General features: G+C 44.4%; 1 protein-coding gene across 2 annotated transcripts in view; it reads left to right on the forward strand.

Moving 5' to 3' along the window:
- The first annotated feature begins 5526 nt into the window (after positions 1–5526).
- The window catches only part of LOC308316058 (adenylate cyclase type 6-like), a 100483-nt gene continuing 88008 nt past the window's right edge, over positions 5527–18001 (forward strand). For both annotated transcript variants that reach the window (XR_013964114.1, XM_080764404.1), the window contains exon 1: positions 5527–5802. The gene's annotated coding sequence lies outside the window, so the exon portion shown is untranslated. The remainder of the gene's footprint in view (positions 5803–18001) is intronic.

Consider the following 18001-nt stretch of genomic DNA (forward strand, 5'->3'; position numbering starts at 1 on the left):
AACTTTATCATGCCAACTTCCAAGGACCCCCATCTGGAAATTTGTTGTGCCAGGGAGAAGCTTGTACATCTGCCATTTTTCAATAGTCAACATAAATGGATACAGTGGCTAAAATTATTGTGATGGTATATTAAATACTTGTGCTGGTGATCCCCTGGAACGCCCCCAAGGACCACTGGGGGTCCCCGTAGCCCACTCTGCAGAAGGCATCCGATTATTTAAAAATAAATACAGCCTGAAGCATAAACATACTGCATAGGAGTGAGGAATTGCCTCTCAACTGTAAATAAAGGTGATGAGGATGTAGGGCGGCATGTGGCTCAGGAGGTAGAGCAGGTCGTCCAATGATCCCTGGGTCGGCGGTTCGAATCCCGGGTCCTCCTGTCCACATGTCGAAGTGTCCTTGGGCAAGACACTGAACCCTACATTGCCTCCAAAGAGTCCAATGGGTCGGTGTGAGCTTGCCAACATTGGTGTGTGAATGTGGCAAGTGAGGACGCTGGCGTCGACTGTTCGCCGCTTCACCTCCCAATGTATGAATGAATGAACCATTGTAAAGCGCTTTGACTTGAGCACTTGGAAAAGCGCTCATTTTTTACAAATGAATAATAAAATATAGTATAGTTACAATGGGTTCATATAGGAAGGATATATCAAATATCTACACTGAATCAAGCAACTTCAAAACCGGGGTAAAACACAAAAGCCTGTAGACTGTTAAAGGTAGAGTAAAAAAAAAAAAACCTTAGGTTTCGTTTTTTGGCTGTGGGACCTAAGCCTTCGTCCAATCAGGATATAGAGAGTCAAAAACGAAACCTAAGGTTTTTTGACCCCCAGGGGTTAACTGGGGACAGGGAGGAACTCCTTATATGGTCAGCACACTCTATAGTAGAGAGGATTATCACAACAAAACAAAGAAATAAGTGATATTTGAATGAAGTGAAATCACTTACTCTACCTTTAAAATGATCCTAACCATGTTTGCTGCAGCCAGGGACACATGATGGGGAGGTGAGCTGGGTGGGGACGTTCTTCTGTTTCCCAGATGGCCTCTCTGTACCCATTCAGCTATGGCCGCCTGCCACCTGGGCTATTTTTGAGAATTGTCACCTCCAAATGACAGGCCCAAAATAGATCTAGACACCAGGGGTAATGCCGTTAAAACGGAAAAGTAGACGGTATTGTGTGTGTGCTATAGACAACAACATGCAGGCCAATCGGATGCCATAACCCTCAAGTTGTGTCTCCAGGTGCCCTGACGGACTGACCTAGCTTGAGTTCAGGAAGTGCATGCTTGTTTGTTTCCAGTGATGGAAACTGAGTAAAAGTATCAATATGCATACTTAAAGTACCAAAAGTATATGCAGAATGCCCAGTTTCACAAGTTTTCAAATGTATAAAATCTTTTAAAAATATAGCAGCTCTATGAGCTTGAGCTTGTATCTGCTATTTTCAAATGGCCGAAATGTACATTAGCCTAGGGCTGACGTGGGTAATGTACGTTTTGTTATTATAATCCAAATCTATAAAGTAACTAGCAACTCAAAAATTTCAAATAATTGTAGTGGGGTAAAAGTATAATATTTGCCTCTGTGATGAAGTGGGGTAGAAGTAAAAGTACTGAAATTTGGAAATAATCCAGTAGCCTACAGTAAATATACCTCAAAGTACTTGAGTAAATGTACTTAGTATACTTTACACCACTGTTTGATTTAGGATGAATTCTGTAGGCTGCTGTCACTTCCTAAAAATAATAGCCTAAATGCCATACATTGGTTCCCTAAATGATCTCTTCGTGACACTGTATATCGTTATTGAAAAGGAGTATTATGCTGTTACCACTTCAGTAGTATAATAGTCCGTTTCAAGAGTGTATATTCTATTTGGCATAAGTCAAAGACAATGTGACCTAGGCAATTTTATTCAGCATATGTCATAAGACAATGCATGTGACTTGGCAAAATGTCTGGAGTACGGTAAGTAATTTATTTGGCCTAAGTCAAGGTTTACTGTTAACACAAATTGGCCCAAATCATTTAATCCTCTTGTGTTATATAATGTCAGACAGCATTATTTGTACATCAATCTAATAGGTCCATCAATCTAATAGTTTAATTGTTATAAATGCTTTGTAATTAGAACATTTTAAATTAGTTTTTAGTTTTCTGAAAGAAACTTGAAAAAAAGGCAGTGGTTTTCTCATCAAAAAAACTAAAAAAACGTAAAAATTTAATGATCATTTAAAAAGAAACTATCGATATACAAATGTATAAATAGGCTACTCTATTGTTGTAAAACGACATAATCTTTCTTCTATACAGTAAAACAAACAAACACAACAGGACCAGATGTCAGAATAGGAAATAGAGCCTCCCTTTATTGCCAAGTGTGACCATGAGTTCATCATACAAGGAAATGACTTTGGCATGTGGTGCTGCTGTGAAAGTCCAGCAGAAAAACTCTTACAATTGAGATTAACAACAAAGTATATAATATATATATTATATCAAGAAAGAGTCATATTGACAGCACTTTGAAGAGCAGACATTTGAAAGGAGATATATGAATTTGACAGCAACAGGTGCATATTAAGAAAGTGATTAGTGGTTGTAAAACATCGTTGCAGTCGGACAGAAATGCGTGTTATATCCTACTGTAACCTTTTTTTGTGTTTTTTCCCTCGTAAATTAATGCTACTACTACTACTTGATCATACTACAGCCTCACACAGAAGTATCAAAAAGTAGCAGATGTGTATACAAGCTCGAAACCTTTTACAGTCTATGCTCGAAACGCATCTCGAAGCGACCGCGTTTTGAGCTTGTACTTTTTGCTATTTTTAATAGAATCCTGGAAGGTTTTGACAGAGAAGATATGTAAGCAGGGCTGTTGTCTGTTTGTGACACAAACACAATGATTTGATTGGCTGAGCAAAGTACACTGAGGATAAGAAGTGAGGGCAGAAAAGTGAAGACGCCAAAAGTGATTGGCCGGAATGACATTTGTGATGATGATTGATTGGCTAAGCACGGAATCTGATGTATGAAGATGTATGATGATAAGACGCCCCTCACTTCACACGAGTGTGTGTGTGTGTGTGTGTGTGTGTGTGTGTGTGTGTGGCTTTTGAAGATGACGTCATATGGCAGCCAAGTCTATGGGATTGTTAATGTTTGTTTAGGTCACTTATGACATTAATCGTTTGCCAGTTAACATTACTCTAATAGTCCCTCCAGGTGTGGTTAGAATATTCAAATGTGTCTTCCCTGTGTATTTTTGGTTTCTTCCTGAACGCTGAAAGCCTGAGTCAAAAGGCCCATTCGAAAATAAACAATTTTTGTGATATCATAATCGAACCCCTCAGTGGTGCTAAGGCGAAAACCAGGTATACTTAATGAACTGATGGTTGTCAGTAGCCTACTTTCTGTACACTTTTTTTTTTAAATAATCTTCCTCCTAGTATAATTGATGATCATGTCAGCTGCGGGGGTGGAGCTTCTTTTCCATCCACCAGCTGTCTAAAAACTCTGAAATGACGTAAAACGCAGCTTCTTCTGTCCGCGGCTGTCCGCTCATATGTGCCCAGACGGAGTAAGGGGCTGGTTTTCCCCTCTCCTGCTGACTCCTCCTGACTCCTGCATTCTGAGTGACGAGTCAGTAGAGTCAGTACGAGACGGGAGGAGTCAGGAGGGAGGGTCTGGCTGTCAGGTATAGAAAAAGGCTGTCTGTCATTTTCCAGGCTTATACTGCAGGCTCTCTGCCTATACTGTAGGTTCTCTAGAGTCCTCAACCACGTCACTCGCTCATCCTCTGGCTCACGGACGTTCTGCACTATATGGCTATATGTTTTTCAGTTGAAACAGACTATGAAGATAAAGGGGACAATAAAGACTAGTATTATTAGTTACATTTGGAATAGGGGCACTGGTTTGTGTACTGTAAGTATACTTAGACTGTGACTGTTGTGGGTTGAGTTAATGAGCTTCGGGTGGACCTACATAGGAAGGGCCTTAGATAGAAAGAGGCCTTGGAACTGGTCTCGGTGGAATGCAGCTACTGAGGAAGGCACTGCCAAGGCATTTGGCTGCACCAACAATGGGCAACATGTTGAATAAAATAGAGAAACACATTTTTTCCAGAGCCATGTGGGTCATGTTTTATTCTAATTGAGTCTCGGGTGGAAACCTCATATGTCCAAAACCGTTACCGTTCAGAAGTGTATATAATGTGTCGCTTCACGCAGTGTTTCAAGTGTGCGGATCTGCTACTTTTGATGCTTCTGTGTGACACTGTAGCATGATCAAGTATAGGGTGTAAATTTATGAAAAAAACACAAAAAGCCCTAAATAGGAGGAGATTGATTGGAGGAGATTGACTTGGAGGAGATTGACTTGTGCTTTCAAACGAAAGCACAAGTCAATACAATGCTATGATGATGAAACCAGAAAATCACTAAGACTTGTTTACATCAAGTACGTCCTCCAGATAAGAGGCTTCTGTCCGACAGCGACGATATATGTTTTGGTGGGTGAGCAACTCTGAAATACCACAAATTAAATAAGTCTCTGGATATACTGTAGGCTATATGGATGTGTATGTAGCAGTAGATGGAAGCTATAGGGTGAATATAGGCTCTGTGCACAGCAGTAGATGCAGCAGCCATAATGGAAAGAACCCTATAGGTGTTACCGATGATACTAATCTAATGAAGGCTCTGTTACGTTTTGGTCAGAGTCAGGGTGCTGCTATTGTGCATGTTGGCTCACTGAAAACACACTGCTATACACCATGAGTGGTGGGTCTCAAAAAGTGTCCTTGAGTGGGTTCCAAATGGCGCCGTACAGGTGTGTATAGCAGCTGACAGTGCACAAATGGAACCAAATGGACCTGTAAGGGTCCATTTGGTTCCATTTGTACGCTCTCAGAGTTATGGGTGCCCTTGAATTAAAACGTTTGAGAACCTACTGTACTAAATGGAACAGGGCCTTAATATGTTGGCAACATATTAAGCTGGTGCACCATATACAGTATTCAGTGGACTGTTGGGGAAGAGGAACACTTTTTTGTTTTTAGTAAACAGTGATATAGCTTCTAGTGCATATATAGTAGGCTATTCTATTTTCTATTTAACATGGTTGAACAGATTTTATTCTTCCCAAAGACCCCCCAAATAAACACTGCACTAGAAGTTATATACGGGTGTTGTTAAATTACAACAAATATCTAGTTTTAATGTATTACAAATCGAACCAAACCGTGGATTTTATATACAGAGCCTGCACTGTTGCAGGCTTTAATCTTATCTCAGTTTTGATTCTTATAAACTGCTCTATTTGAGTGACTAGATATAAATAGTGAGTGACAAACAAACACATTTAAATTTAAGTGTGATCTTGAATCACTGTCCATACCCAGGCTGGCCTCTAGAGGGAGTGCCGAGTTACTAAAAGTGGACGGAGAGTAATGTCTGATACATGAGGAGAGAGAGAGAGAGAGAGAGAGAGAGAGAGAGAGAGAGAGAGAGAGAGTCAGCCTATAGGCAGGAGGAGTCGAGGAGACTCGCCACAGGGCGACCAGTCCCGTACTTCAGTTAACCGTGCAGTTTACCGGGTATCCATCCATCCGATCCTTCGATAGGATACTAATGGTCGTAGCGCCACCACCCTCCTCTGGTCTCTCTCTCCACCCAGAACCTCCACGGCGACACAGCGCCACGGATCCGGCCGCCTGCAGTCTCTCTTCAGCCCCAGATATAGGAGGGTTGTCTCCCGCGGTCTTGTTAGGGAAATGATGATGATCATGGTGAGTCTTCCTAGCCTGTTTATTTATATATACACTGGTGCACTAGGCTACTACTGTCTACTGCAGCCAGGCCGACATGTATGTTATGTTATGCTCTCTCGCTCGCTCGCTCGCTCTCTCTCTCTCTCTCTCTCTCTCTCTCTCTCTCTCTCTGGTGTCGTGTCGTGTGTGTCTGTCACTGTCACACACACACACACACATCGGCGTGGATGTTGTCGTGGGAAACTGTGTCGGACTCTGAGAGCTATATAGATTAGGCTATACTTCTAATGTCAGCCGCTGCGATTTCTAGTGGATCTAGACTATATTATGTAGTGTGTTACTGTTACCCAGTTACTGTATGGTTTATGGATTATGATAGGCCTATGCCATGCATATATATATTTATATATATATATATAGCGGCGTGCCTCTAGAGATGTCGTTGCTTGACAAGAGGTGATAATACATGCACACAAAAGGGTCAATAAAACATGTCTCGTTATCTGTGAACGTTTTATATTGTTATATTGTCATTTGTAAGGATGAACACACAACAGTAGACAGATGTTCTATAATCTAAATCTATATAACCTGCAAGTCACATGCATTTCTCCATACAATTCGATTCACGTGCAGTCATGTAATCTGGTCCTGCAGCAGGGTTGACATAACTTTGAAGTTTAATTGATTTGGAATTAAATGATATCTCCTATAGATATGGTACAGGTTTGTTAACTTGTTTAGTAAACCTGGGGGAAGGAAATGAACGTATATAGCTTATATCTTTTCCTCGTCGATGCAGATTGTTGAAGATCCAGTCTCTATAACGATTGATATGCTTCATGGAAATGTGTGCAATAATAATAATAATAATATAGGCTCACTGCGATATACATTTTATTGCTTGTTTGTTTGTTTATGCTGTGTTTGTTTACTGAAGGGGTTGCGTGACTTGCGTCGTTGGTCGGCGAGCAACGAACGCGTGCGATAGTCGCGTTGTGTATAGGCTCAGTCTATTGAGGGGTGTATATTTACAAATTGCGCGCGCGCGTGTGTGTGTGTGTGTGTGTGTGTGTGTGTGTGTGTGTGTGTGTGTGTGTGTGCGAGAGACATATTATTGTAAAGTTGCATGGGGCAGTGCTGCACGGCACGCGATATGACAGCGCGAACTGTTTTTTTTTTTTTTTTTAAGCTCCATCGCAGCAGGCGACACTCGCCTGTCGCTTGCCCAATGAGAACTGATCTTCAAGCTACAGAACGCGATCGCTGTAGCTTGAAGATCTGTTCTCATAGTGAAAGCGATGGCGACAAATTGACACACACACACACACACACACACACACACACACACACACACACACACACACACACACACACACACAGGCCCATATACTGTTATGTAATGTAACGTAGTATAGGCTGGTAGCCGCTGCCTAGCTACTCTTGAATGCGGGCAACAACGGCCGGCACCGTTGCACGGCCTGACTGTGTGTGCGTGCGTGGAGCAGGAGTGTTGATTGTATCTTCCGTGCGAGGAATGCCCGGCCAGGCTACATTGTATCTTCACGTGGAATGTTACATTGTGTCGCAAATCATCCATAGCCTCCCTCCCTACACTTGACTGACTACACACAGACACACGAATGTCGTGTGTGTGTGTGTGTGTGTGTGTGTGTGTGTGTGCGTGTGCGTGTAGTGTCCGTGTAGTGTAGTGTCTGTGTATTGTCTGTGTGATTTGATTGCTTGATTTAAAGTTTTTTGCACAGTATGTGGAATGGGGGATGGGGGGTGCATACTTAGTTTAGACTAGTCATTGGTTAGACATGGGTTAAGGTTAGGTTTAGGTGTGCTGCCCCGTGGGAGGTTAGGTTTAGGGTGAGGGTTTGAGATAGGTTGTAGGACTAATGACTGGTGACTAGTCTAAACCAAATACTGTCTAAACTAAGTAGTAAGTACTGCAATGGGTAGTAATTTCACAACGAAAGCACAGGTCCATATACAAAAACTGTTACTCTGCTGGACACACCATGATTAAAACCCATGTTGACCTGAGATCAGATTCTAAAAATGTCTTAGTTCTACATCCTGACAGTTTTCTGAAAAAGCTATGTTTCTATGTCAGCCACTCGGTGGCGCGCTATGAGCTTGTATACAACTGCTATTTTTCAATAGCTAAAGCACAACATAATGCTAACACCAAAAGGGGTTCCCGCCCAGAATGGGCTTACAACAGGGTCCAGCATGTTCAATTCATCGGAACATTTAGAGACATACAAATATACACTTCTATAAAAACAGGAAATCATCATATAAAGAAAGGGGGTGGGGGGGGGAACTCAGACTTATTTTTTTACGGGAGTCGGTGGGTGCCCTTTGAGAGCGGTTTTGAAGGAGTCAAGGGATTCACATGTCTTAATGGCGTTCCACATTTTAGTGGCATAGGAGCGAAATTAATTCAATCCCCTTGTTTGAGAGGAATCTGGGTTGTCTGTCTGTCTGTCTGTGTGTCTGTGTGTGTGTGTGTGTGTGTGTGTGTGTGTGTGTGTGTGTGTGCGTGTGTGTGTGTGTGTGCGCGCGCGTGTGTGCCCATGTTTATTACTTACCACCATGACGTTTTCAATTATCGCATGTATCTCATGATGTTATCTAATATTTTATATTATGATGATGACAATGTAAGGTGCTTTAATAATATTTCCACATACCTACAGTACCTAACCCTCACCCTAAACCTAACCTCCCACGGGGCAGCACACCTAAACCTATTTAACCCATGTCTAACCAATGACTAGTCTAAACCTAACCTCCCACGGGGCAGCACACCTAAACCTATTTAACCCATGTCTAACCAATGACTAGTCTAAACTAAGTATGCACCCCCCCTACTGCCTATTTCTATAGCAGCCTATAGCAGAAAATGACCTCCCTTCTCCCTTTAAAAAGCATTTGCGAGGAATACACTGCTCTCCTCGCTCGCCTTGCACAGTACAAGCAGAGAGAGAGGGAGAGGGATGTAGAGAGAGAGAGAGAGAGAGAGAGAGGGAGGGAGAGGGATGTAGAGAGAGAGAGAGAGAGGGAGGGAGGGAGAGGGATGTAGAGAGAGAGAGAGGGAGGGAGAGGGATGTAGAGAGAGAGAGAGGGAGGGAGGGAGGGAGAGGGATGTAGAGAGAGAGAGAGGGATGTAGAGAGAGAGAGGGGAGGGAGAGGGATGTAGAGAGAGAGAGAGGGAGGGAGGGAGGGAGGGAGAGGGATGTAGAGAGAGAGAGAGGGAGGGAGGGAGGGAGGGAGAGGGATGTAGAGAGAGAGAGAGGGATGTAGAGAGAGGGAGAGAGAGAGAGAGGGAGAGGGATGTAGAGAGAGAGAGAGAGAGGGAGAGGGATGTAGAGAGAGAGAGAGGGATGTAGAGAGAGGGAGAGAGAGAGAGAGAGGGAGAGGGATGTAGAGAGAGAGAGAGGGAGGGAGGGAGGGAGAGGGATTAGAGAGAGAGAGAGAGAGGGAGAGGGATGTAGAGAGAGAGAGAGAGAGGGAGAGGGATGTAGAGAGAGAGAGAGGATGTAGAGAGAGGAGAGAGAGAGAGAGGGAGAGGATGTAGAGAGAGAGAGAGGGAGGGAGGGAGAGGATGTAGAGAGAGAGAGAGGGAGGGAGAGGGATGTAGAGAGAGAGAGAGGGAGGGAGGGAGGAGAGGGATGTAGAGAGAGAGAGGGATGTAGAGAGGGAGAGAGAGAGAGAGGAGAGGGATGTAGAGAGAGGGAGAGAGAGAGAGAGGGAGAGGGATGTAGAGAGAGAGAGAGGAGGGAGGAGAGGGATGTAGAGAGAGAGAGAGGGAGGGAGAGGGATGTAGAGAGAGAGAGAGGGAGGGAGGGAGAGGGATGTAGAGAGAGAGAGAGGGATGTAGAGAGAGAGAGAGGGAGGGAGGGAGGGAGAGGGATGTAGAGAGAGAGAGAGGGATGTAGAGAGAGGGAGAGAGAGAGAGAGAGGGAGAGGGATGTAGAGAGAGAGAGAGAGAGGGAGAGGGAGAGGGATGTAGAGAGAGAGAGAGAGGGATGTAGAGAGAGAGAGGGATGTAGAGAGAGGGAGAGAGAGAGGGAGAGAAAGAGGTAGAGAGAGAGAGGGGGAGAGAGAGAGAGAGATGTAGAGATAAAGAGGTAGAGAGGGATGTAGAGAGAGAGAGAGAGGGATGTAGAGAGAGGGAGAGGGAGGGAGAGAGACGACTGGCGACAGCCAGGCAGCGCGACAACCAACCGGGGGGGGGGGGTGTGGGGTGATGGGTGTGGGAGGGGGACGACAACATTGGTCGACCTTGTACACAGACAGACAGCAGTGATCGAGGGACGCATCGCACACACATATATAAAGCCGCATACGTTCTCCGTCGCCGGGAGTCATTCAGTCCCTCTGAGGCTGGCTCGGGGGCCGTGTGGTGAGCTGACTAACGACATAGTGGCTTTATTTATATCTCCCTCCTTGGATCTTCCTTGATCCAGACAGTGCAAGCAGTAAAAAAAAAAAAAAAAAAAAAAAAAGGGAAAAAAAAAACCTGCAGGATCCGTGCCAGATAGCCGCGGTGAGAAGAGTCTATTTTTGCTTCAACAGCACAGCGTTCTTTCCGACACACTCATTGCCTTGCCTGTCAGTGTGCTCTCATGCCTCCCGCTGGAGAGAGGCGACAGCAGCCGCGACAGTCGCCCCCATGCTGCTCTGCTGTTATACCTTTTTTTTTATTACATTTGGCTCTGCAACAATCTGCAGCTTTTCATGCTCGGGTCATTTAGAGGTTTGGTGGTGAGATCAGCTAATAATAATAATAATATAGTGCACATGGTATTAGGTTTCCAGGAGAGCATTATTATAGTCACTGTATAGGGCCAAATAATGCACCCCCTGCTGCCGGGGCGGCACTGGCAGTGGCCAGATGGAGAACCGTGAGATTCCCAGTTCGGTCCCATGGGCTACGAAGGCCCAGAGTTAGTGTGCAAGTGTCCTTGAGCAAGCCTCTGAACCCTTTGGTACGATCCCAGGCTCCCCAGGCCCAGAGTTTAGTGTGGAAGTGCCCTTGAGCAAGGCAGCAAGCCTCTGAACCCTTTGGTACGATCCCAGGCTCCCCAGGCCCAGAGTTTAGTGTGGAAGTGCCCTTGAGCAAGGCAGCAAGCCTCTGAACCCTTTGGTACGATCCCAGGCTCCCCAGGCCCAGAGTTTAGTGTGGAAGTGCCCTTGAGCAAGGCAGCAAGCCTCTGAACCCTTTGGTACGATCCCAGGCTCCCCAGGCCCAGAGTTTAGTGTGGAAGTGCCCTTGAGCAAGGCAGCAAGCCTCTGAACCCTTTGGTACGATCCCAGGCTCCCCAGGCCCAGAGTTTAGTGTGGAAGTGCCCTTGAGCAAGGCAGCAAGCCTCTGAACCCTTTGGTACGATCCCAGGCTCCCCAGGCCCAGAGTTTAGTGTGGAAGTGCCCTTGAGCAAGGCAGCAAGCCTCTGAGTCTGAACCCTTTGGTACGATCCCAGGCTCCCCAGGCCCAGAGTTTAGTGTGGAAGTGCCCTTGAGCAAGGCAGCAAGCCTCTGAACCCTTTGGTACGATCCCAGGCTCCCCAGGCCCAGAGTTTAGTGTGGAAGTGCCCTTGAGCAAGGCAGCAAGCCTCTGAACCCTTTGGTACGATCCCAGGCTCCCCAGGCCCAGAGTCAGTGTGGAAGTGTCCTTGAGCAAGCCTCTGAACCCCTAATGGCTCCTGATGTGTAGGTTGATGCCTTGGTTGCATTGGTTTCCTCTGCCAACGGTGTGTGAATGTGTTTGTGATTGGGTGAATGTAAAGACCTTATATGTAACTTCTATAATCTATATAAATGCTTTGGTAAAAGCGTTATATAAATGCACCATTTACCATTTGTTGTTAACCATAAATTCCAGTGGTTCGAGTTTCATTGCATGGACCCCCGAATTGTATTTGGCCACGGAAATGTTTTTGTGCCAGTGACCCCCCCCCCCCCCCCTTTTTTTTTCAAGAAAATTGCAGCTCTACAAGTTCACAACGTGTTGCATCGCGACTCACTGTGATGTTGTAGATTTGGCTATTTTCCCTGTAGCTGATGATAAAATAGGGTTAATGTGATGAAACAGATTTTGATGCTATATCAATTTGGCCAGGGACCCTGGAACTCCCACCCCCTCAAGGAACCCTGGGGGGTTACGGGCCCCACTTTGAGGCACACGCCACATCGGTCACATCGATTCTGTAGGTTTACACTCTAGAACATTCAAAGGATCAGACCCTTCCTCACCCAGGAGTCGGCCCAGCTCCTTCTCCACATCAAAACTTGACTATAACTCATAATGGGAGGCCCTTGATGTGCACTAAAGCCTCTCCAAACGATCCAGAATGCCGCAGCACGCTTGGTCTTCAACCAGCTAAAATCTTCACATGTCTCCCCCCCTTCTCCACTCCCTCCATTGGCTCCCAGTTACTACCCGCACAAAGAGTACAACACTGATGTTGGCCTACAAAGCAACCAAAAGTATGGCACCCCAGAACCTTCACTAAAACATCCGGGACAACACTCCACACGTATAGCAGACTCTTCTCCCTTTCCTTCACCCCAGAACCTTCACTAAAACATCCGGGACAACACTCCACACGTATAGCAGACTCTTCTCCCTTTCCTTCACCCCAGAACTTTCACTAAAACATCCGGGACAACACTCCACACGTATAGCAGACTCTTCTCCCTTTCCTTCACCCCAGAACTTTCACTAAAACATCCGGGACAACACTCCACACGTATAGCAGACTCTTCTCCCTTTCCTTCACCCCAGAACTTTCACTAAAACATCCGGGACAACGCTCCACACGTCCCAGACTCTTCTCCCTTTCCTTCACCCCAGAACTTTCACTAAAACATCCGGGACAACGCTCCACACGTCCCAGACTCTTCTCCCTTCCCCTTCTAGCTCCCTAACTATGGAATGAATGAACTCCCCATTGCAATTAGAACTACTGCACTCCCTCCCAATTATCCACCGTAATCTGAAGACTCAACTCTTCAGACTCTCCAGCCCTTGCTGTAGCACTTACCCTAGGTTCGACCTTGCAGGCTTATGCTAGACAGATGCCATTACTGACCTGGCATCCTATAGTTGCGAACGCAGTGAGCACTTACTATGAGACCTAGCAGCTCATGTCTGTGTGTCCGTGTGTCTGTGTGTCACGCTTTTGTGCCCATATATGGAGCTGCTTTGGGCACTCCTTATAGCTTTTGTGCCCATATATGGAGCTGCTTTGGGGACTCCTTATATGGTTACGGCTAAGTTAAAAACTTAACTTAAAAATAACTTAACTTAAATATGTACGAGCTGCGTTCGCTTCCCGCGTTTGCGCGTCTTACTGGTGTTTATAGTTTCAATGTATACAGATTATTGATTTTCTTTGGATACTGTTCTGTTAGACTGATGATAGGTTCTTGGTTTACGTACAGTATATCCTAGGTGAGTATTTCCATGCATTTTATGTATTTATTACCGTGTATTATTTTTGCTTACTGTAAATCTCTTTGGATTAAGAGCATCTGCTAAATGCCTAAATTGTTTGAGAACCACTGCCATATTGGACAGGTATAAAATGAGGACATCTATAAATGAAGGAAGTCAAATGACAATATTATATCATCTCTGTCGGGTGATAACCTCATTATGTCCGAAACATATATGACAAATAGGATTCAAATTATAAAGTAGTAAAAGTAGCAGGTCTACAAGCTCGAAACTTGTCGCGGGCTCCTTTTTTTCTTTTGTTTTCACTTAATCTTTATTGAAGAAAACAGACAGAGAGACTACAAAACAATACGAAAAAACAAACAAAAGGAGGAAGACAAAAACAAAAGACAAGGCTGCATGTATCCTCTTGTAGTCTAAGTATGAATGTTAGTTTCGCGGGCTCCTTTTGATGCTTTTGTCTGTGTGACACTGTAGTATGATTAATTAAGGCGTTCATTTACAAACAAAACATGAAAATGTTTTAATATTTAATTTCTTTGGTTTCTGCCCGACAGCAACGATAATGAGCTGTCAAATTAGTGGTTGGTTGGAACCCAACACAACTGTAACGCAGTCAGAGAAAACATTAGACAAAAAAAATCCTGCAGTGCAACGTTCCTCATGTTGAAGTGCCTGAACAGCCTGCACCTGCATATCGAACAAAGGACAAGTTAACGCTTTTGTCGGAAGTGTCAATGGAAGTGTCAACTAGAAATGCACTCTCTCAAGATGCCAACTTGCGCCTTGCACACAAGTAGGCCATGCATGGCCTGCTTGTGCGCAGGAGGAGCACGCCATGAGTGGCGCTCACCACTGGCATCACCACTTCCACAAAAAACTCCCTATAGAACTCTCTGTCTGGGTACGACTGCTGCTCTGAGTTCCAGAGCTCTCTGCTGTCTGTCTCGGTACGACTGCTGCTCTGAGTCCTAGAGCTCTCTGCTGTCTGGGTACGACTGCTGCTATGAGTCCTAGAGCTCTCTGCTGTCTGGGTACGACTGCTGCTCTGAGTTATAGAGCTCTCTACTGTCTGGGTACGACTGCTGAGTCCTCTCGGCTTGGGCATGCCTGCAATCTGCAGGCCCCTCACGACAGATTTATGGACATTACAGAGGCTTCCAAATATGTAGTAGTTTACATTTGTAGCCAAGCTGTATAATAGCATCCCTAAGACGCTGGTACTTAAGCACCTTGGTAAGGAATGCCTCTTCCAGACTGTGGTCAAATGTAAATGCCACTTCCAAAGTGGTCACTTCTCTACTGTCCTCATCAACAACAATATCTGGTGTATTAGCTGTGACATCTGAAAAGGCATCATTTTTATTATTATATATTAGTCTTTGTTCTCCACCTGTGTCCTCTTAGTCCCCCAGCCAATCCTGTGTTGATTTTCAGTTGAGTTCACCTGTGTCCTTGTATGTATTTATATTCCCCTGGTTGTTCAGTTCCTTTGTCAGTTCATCAATGTAAGTCAGCGTGTTTATTCCTTATATTCCTAGTACTTTCCTATTCCTAGTGTTTCTCCTCGTGTATTCTTGCCCCCTTGTTTGTCTGTCATGCACTTGGGTCCTACTCCTATCTCTCCTTGTCTCAAACCGTGACAACCACAGAGAGAGATTGAGTCCTCTTTCCAAGCATATTGCTCTCATCCTCTACATTAAAGATGGCAGTTACAACGGGTGTGTTTTAGATGTTGATACATCTTTTAGAATACAACATGTTTTAGATGTTAATACATCTAAAACAAATTTGTTTAGGAAAACTTTAGGTTGTAAAACTGCCACCAACTTCTTGTGCGTGCTGTGTCAGGAGCTGTCACATCTCAGGCATGCACACACACGCACACACACACACACACACACACACACACACACACACACACACACACACACACACACACACACCGTAGCACCAATCAAATTGGGCCATCCTTGTCCTGTTATACACAGCATGGTAAGATAGATGTTTTAGCCAACAGCTTAATTAACCCAGCCATTTAGGACTGACTTTAGCTCTGAAAGAGTATATATTCAAAGATTTGTGCTGCATTTTTACGATAATTTTTTTTTAGCAGATCTACAAGCTCGTAGCGCGCCACTCGGTGGCGTGCTACGACCTTGTAGATCTGCTATTTTTCAATAGCTAAAGTATAACATAATGCTTATATGTTAAAACACCAAAAGGGGTTCCCGCCCAGAATGGGTTAATAGGATCTGTCTACTACAACAATGTGAATGTGCTGTAGCCATGGAGTTACTGTAAGTTCTCAGTCACCACGACTGATTTCAGTCATTTGGAGTCTATAAAAGTGGGGCATGTCTTCCATAAAAGCATGTCATGCAGGCACCAAAAATAGGCTCTCTGCAAGCCTAATCTAGATATGTAGAAGCTTGTACAGCACATGTATATATAGCCTATTTCCGGTTATTCGTTATATTTTAAGACGAAAGAGTATTTGAAGTGGTCAAACTATATGTCTAAACAAAAAAGACAGATTCTTTCCCGGTCTTAATGGGTTACACCAGTGGACTGGACCCAGAGCTGTCATACGAACTGCGCCCCAACATATTAACCACTCGAAAACCTAGCATCGCTATTATTCTGGTGCTGAACATTTGGCAAGAATAGCAGATCTACAAGCTCACAATGTGACGCATTGTCACACAATTTGTGAATATCTTGTCAAGACATTTTGTGTAGCGGCAGAGTACACAGAGCCAGCCAGCTCGGGTCATGTTTACTTGATATTTGCAATAAGTATAGCGCTATGTATTGGTCTTTCAGTGTCTAATATTGCCATGCATCTGTTTAGTCTCTCATCTGATATCGTTGAATGTGTCATATTTTATTTATAGCATGCAGAGCCTACAATTCCCCTGCCCTTTATTAGATTTACTGTAGTTTGCAGTGTAGTTTTGTGAGTGCCTGTTCCTGAGGTTAGAAAACCTTTCCAGCAGCACTATGTAACTTCTTAACCCACTGGACGAATGTGATTTCGGGTTCAAATTCAGGGTAGAAGAGTTACATAAGGTATTTTAAAACCTGGACTGTGGCAAATAAACGGAGTATTTCACATCAAAACTATTTAATTGATGCCTCGAGGCATCATTGATGCCCATCTTTTTTTAATTGACCTCGTTATATGTTTTCTAATTTATTTTATTCCTGAGATCCAAGCCTCACAAACCTCAGATAACCACATCACTCCTGCAGTCATGGGAGGACCCTTTGAGCATCAAACCTCCAATACATTATCAGACCATGTCTCCTCCCTGGCCCTCATTCCATTCCCTCACACTGCACACCTGTCTCCAACTCTCATCAGCCCTGCAGTGCTTCCCATTACACACCTGTGAACCCTTTGCCATTATCCTGCTACCTATAAATACTGGACTCTTTGCACACACAAACTGTCAGTACATACTTCCCTGTTCCAGTGTTCTGCCTTGGACTCCTCATGTGTGTTTTTGGGCTTCTAAGAGGTATTTGTGTTTTGCATAGCTTATAACTTTTGGACTTCTGGTTTATGCATTATGCTATTGAAAGTATTTTCATTTTTTGGCATTTAGCATTTTTTGGAATTCCTAGTTTACTCCTTGCATTTCCCTATTTTTGTTGTAAACTATTTTCTGCCTTAATAAATAAGTTAATTTGATACATTTTCTGCTTTTGTCTCTGCAATTGGGTTCTGCATTCCTGGTACCGTAACACCCCCTCCTGTTTTCCCTCTACACTAGATATCACTGCCCAGAATAGGGACGCTAAGGTTCATGTAGTTAAGAGAAACTGGCAAATCATGTCCAGAATTATACTGCTGTGGTCCGTCCGTACACTGGTTTGTTTTGTTGTCCAGGACATCTGTCACAAACACTGTCACACGTACTGTACGTACTGTATGTGCAACAGGATGTGTTGTTACACTTCCAGGTAATTTCAGGATCAAAGACCTTCACTAGACATTTGCATCCTCGGACGCAGTGGGAGAGGTCGAAAGTGGCCGTACACAGGATGTCCATTTGTCATGGTTTGATGTGTCGATGAGGAGGACTTAAATCACCATTTCCACAACTGGACAGGGTTGGGCGCTCATTGCTAGTGATTGGTGTGTGTCTGTGTGTGTTAACGGACACAGTTGTCTAGACCCGTTGTCTAGCTGGTTAAACATGTAATGGAGGGAGGGCACTCGGGTGGTGCAGGGGTAAATGACCTGCCCAGTGCTGCCAACCACCGCGGAGACCAGTGGTTCGAATCCATCGTGGTGCAGGTGGATCCGGTGTGGACCTAAAATGAACACCTTTGGCCGTGCTTGGCTGAGGGAAGCTGGGATGGAGGTCCATCTTTGATGTTGAACGGGTAGCAGACAGTAGGACAGAGGTGATGCTATACGTCTAGGTCCTCCTGGTGGGAGCTCCTCACTGGCAGGTGGCACAACAACAGTGGCAACTGGCAAGCAGAGGGAGGAATGAATTGGCATAACTTTTAATTGGGGAGTAAATGGTCTACTCTACTGGTTAAGTAGTGGTGGTTCTCTGCTGGCTATATAAGTAAAGCCACAGTACATAACTAATATAATATAATTATCGTTACTTATTTACGCACTGGTGCATAGATCTACAATCTGTAAGTCTATGCAGGGCTGTTGTTTGACATACAATGAAGCAATATTACACGAGAGGGTGTGTTTTATTGTGATTATTG

This window comes from Protomyctophum bolini, assembly GCF_963924005.1.
Source record: "Protomyctophum bolini genome assembly, chromosome: 5".
NCBI lineage: Eukaryota > Metazoa > Chordata > Actinopteri > Myctophiformes > Myctophidae > Protomyctophum > Protomyctophum bolini.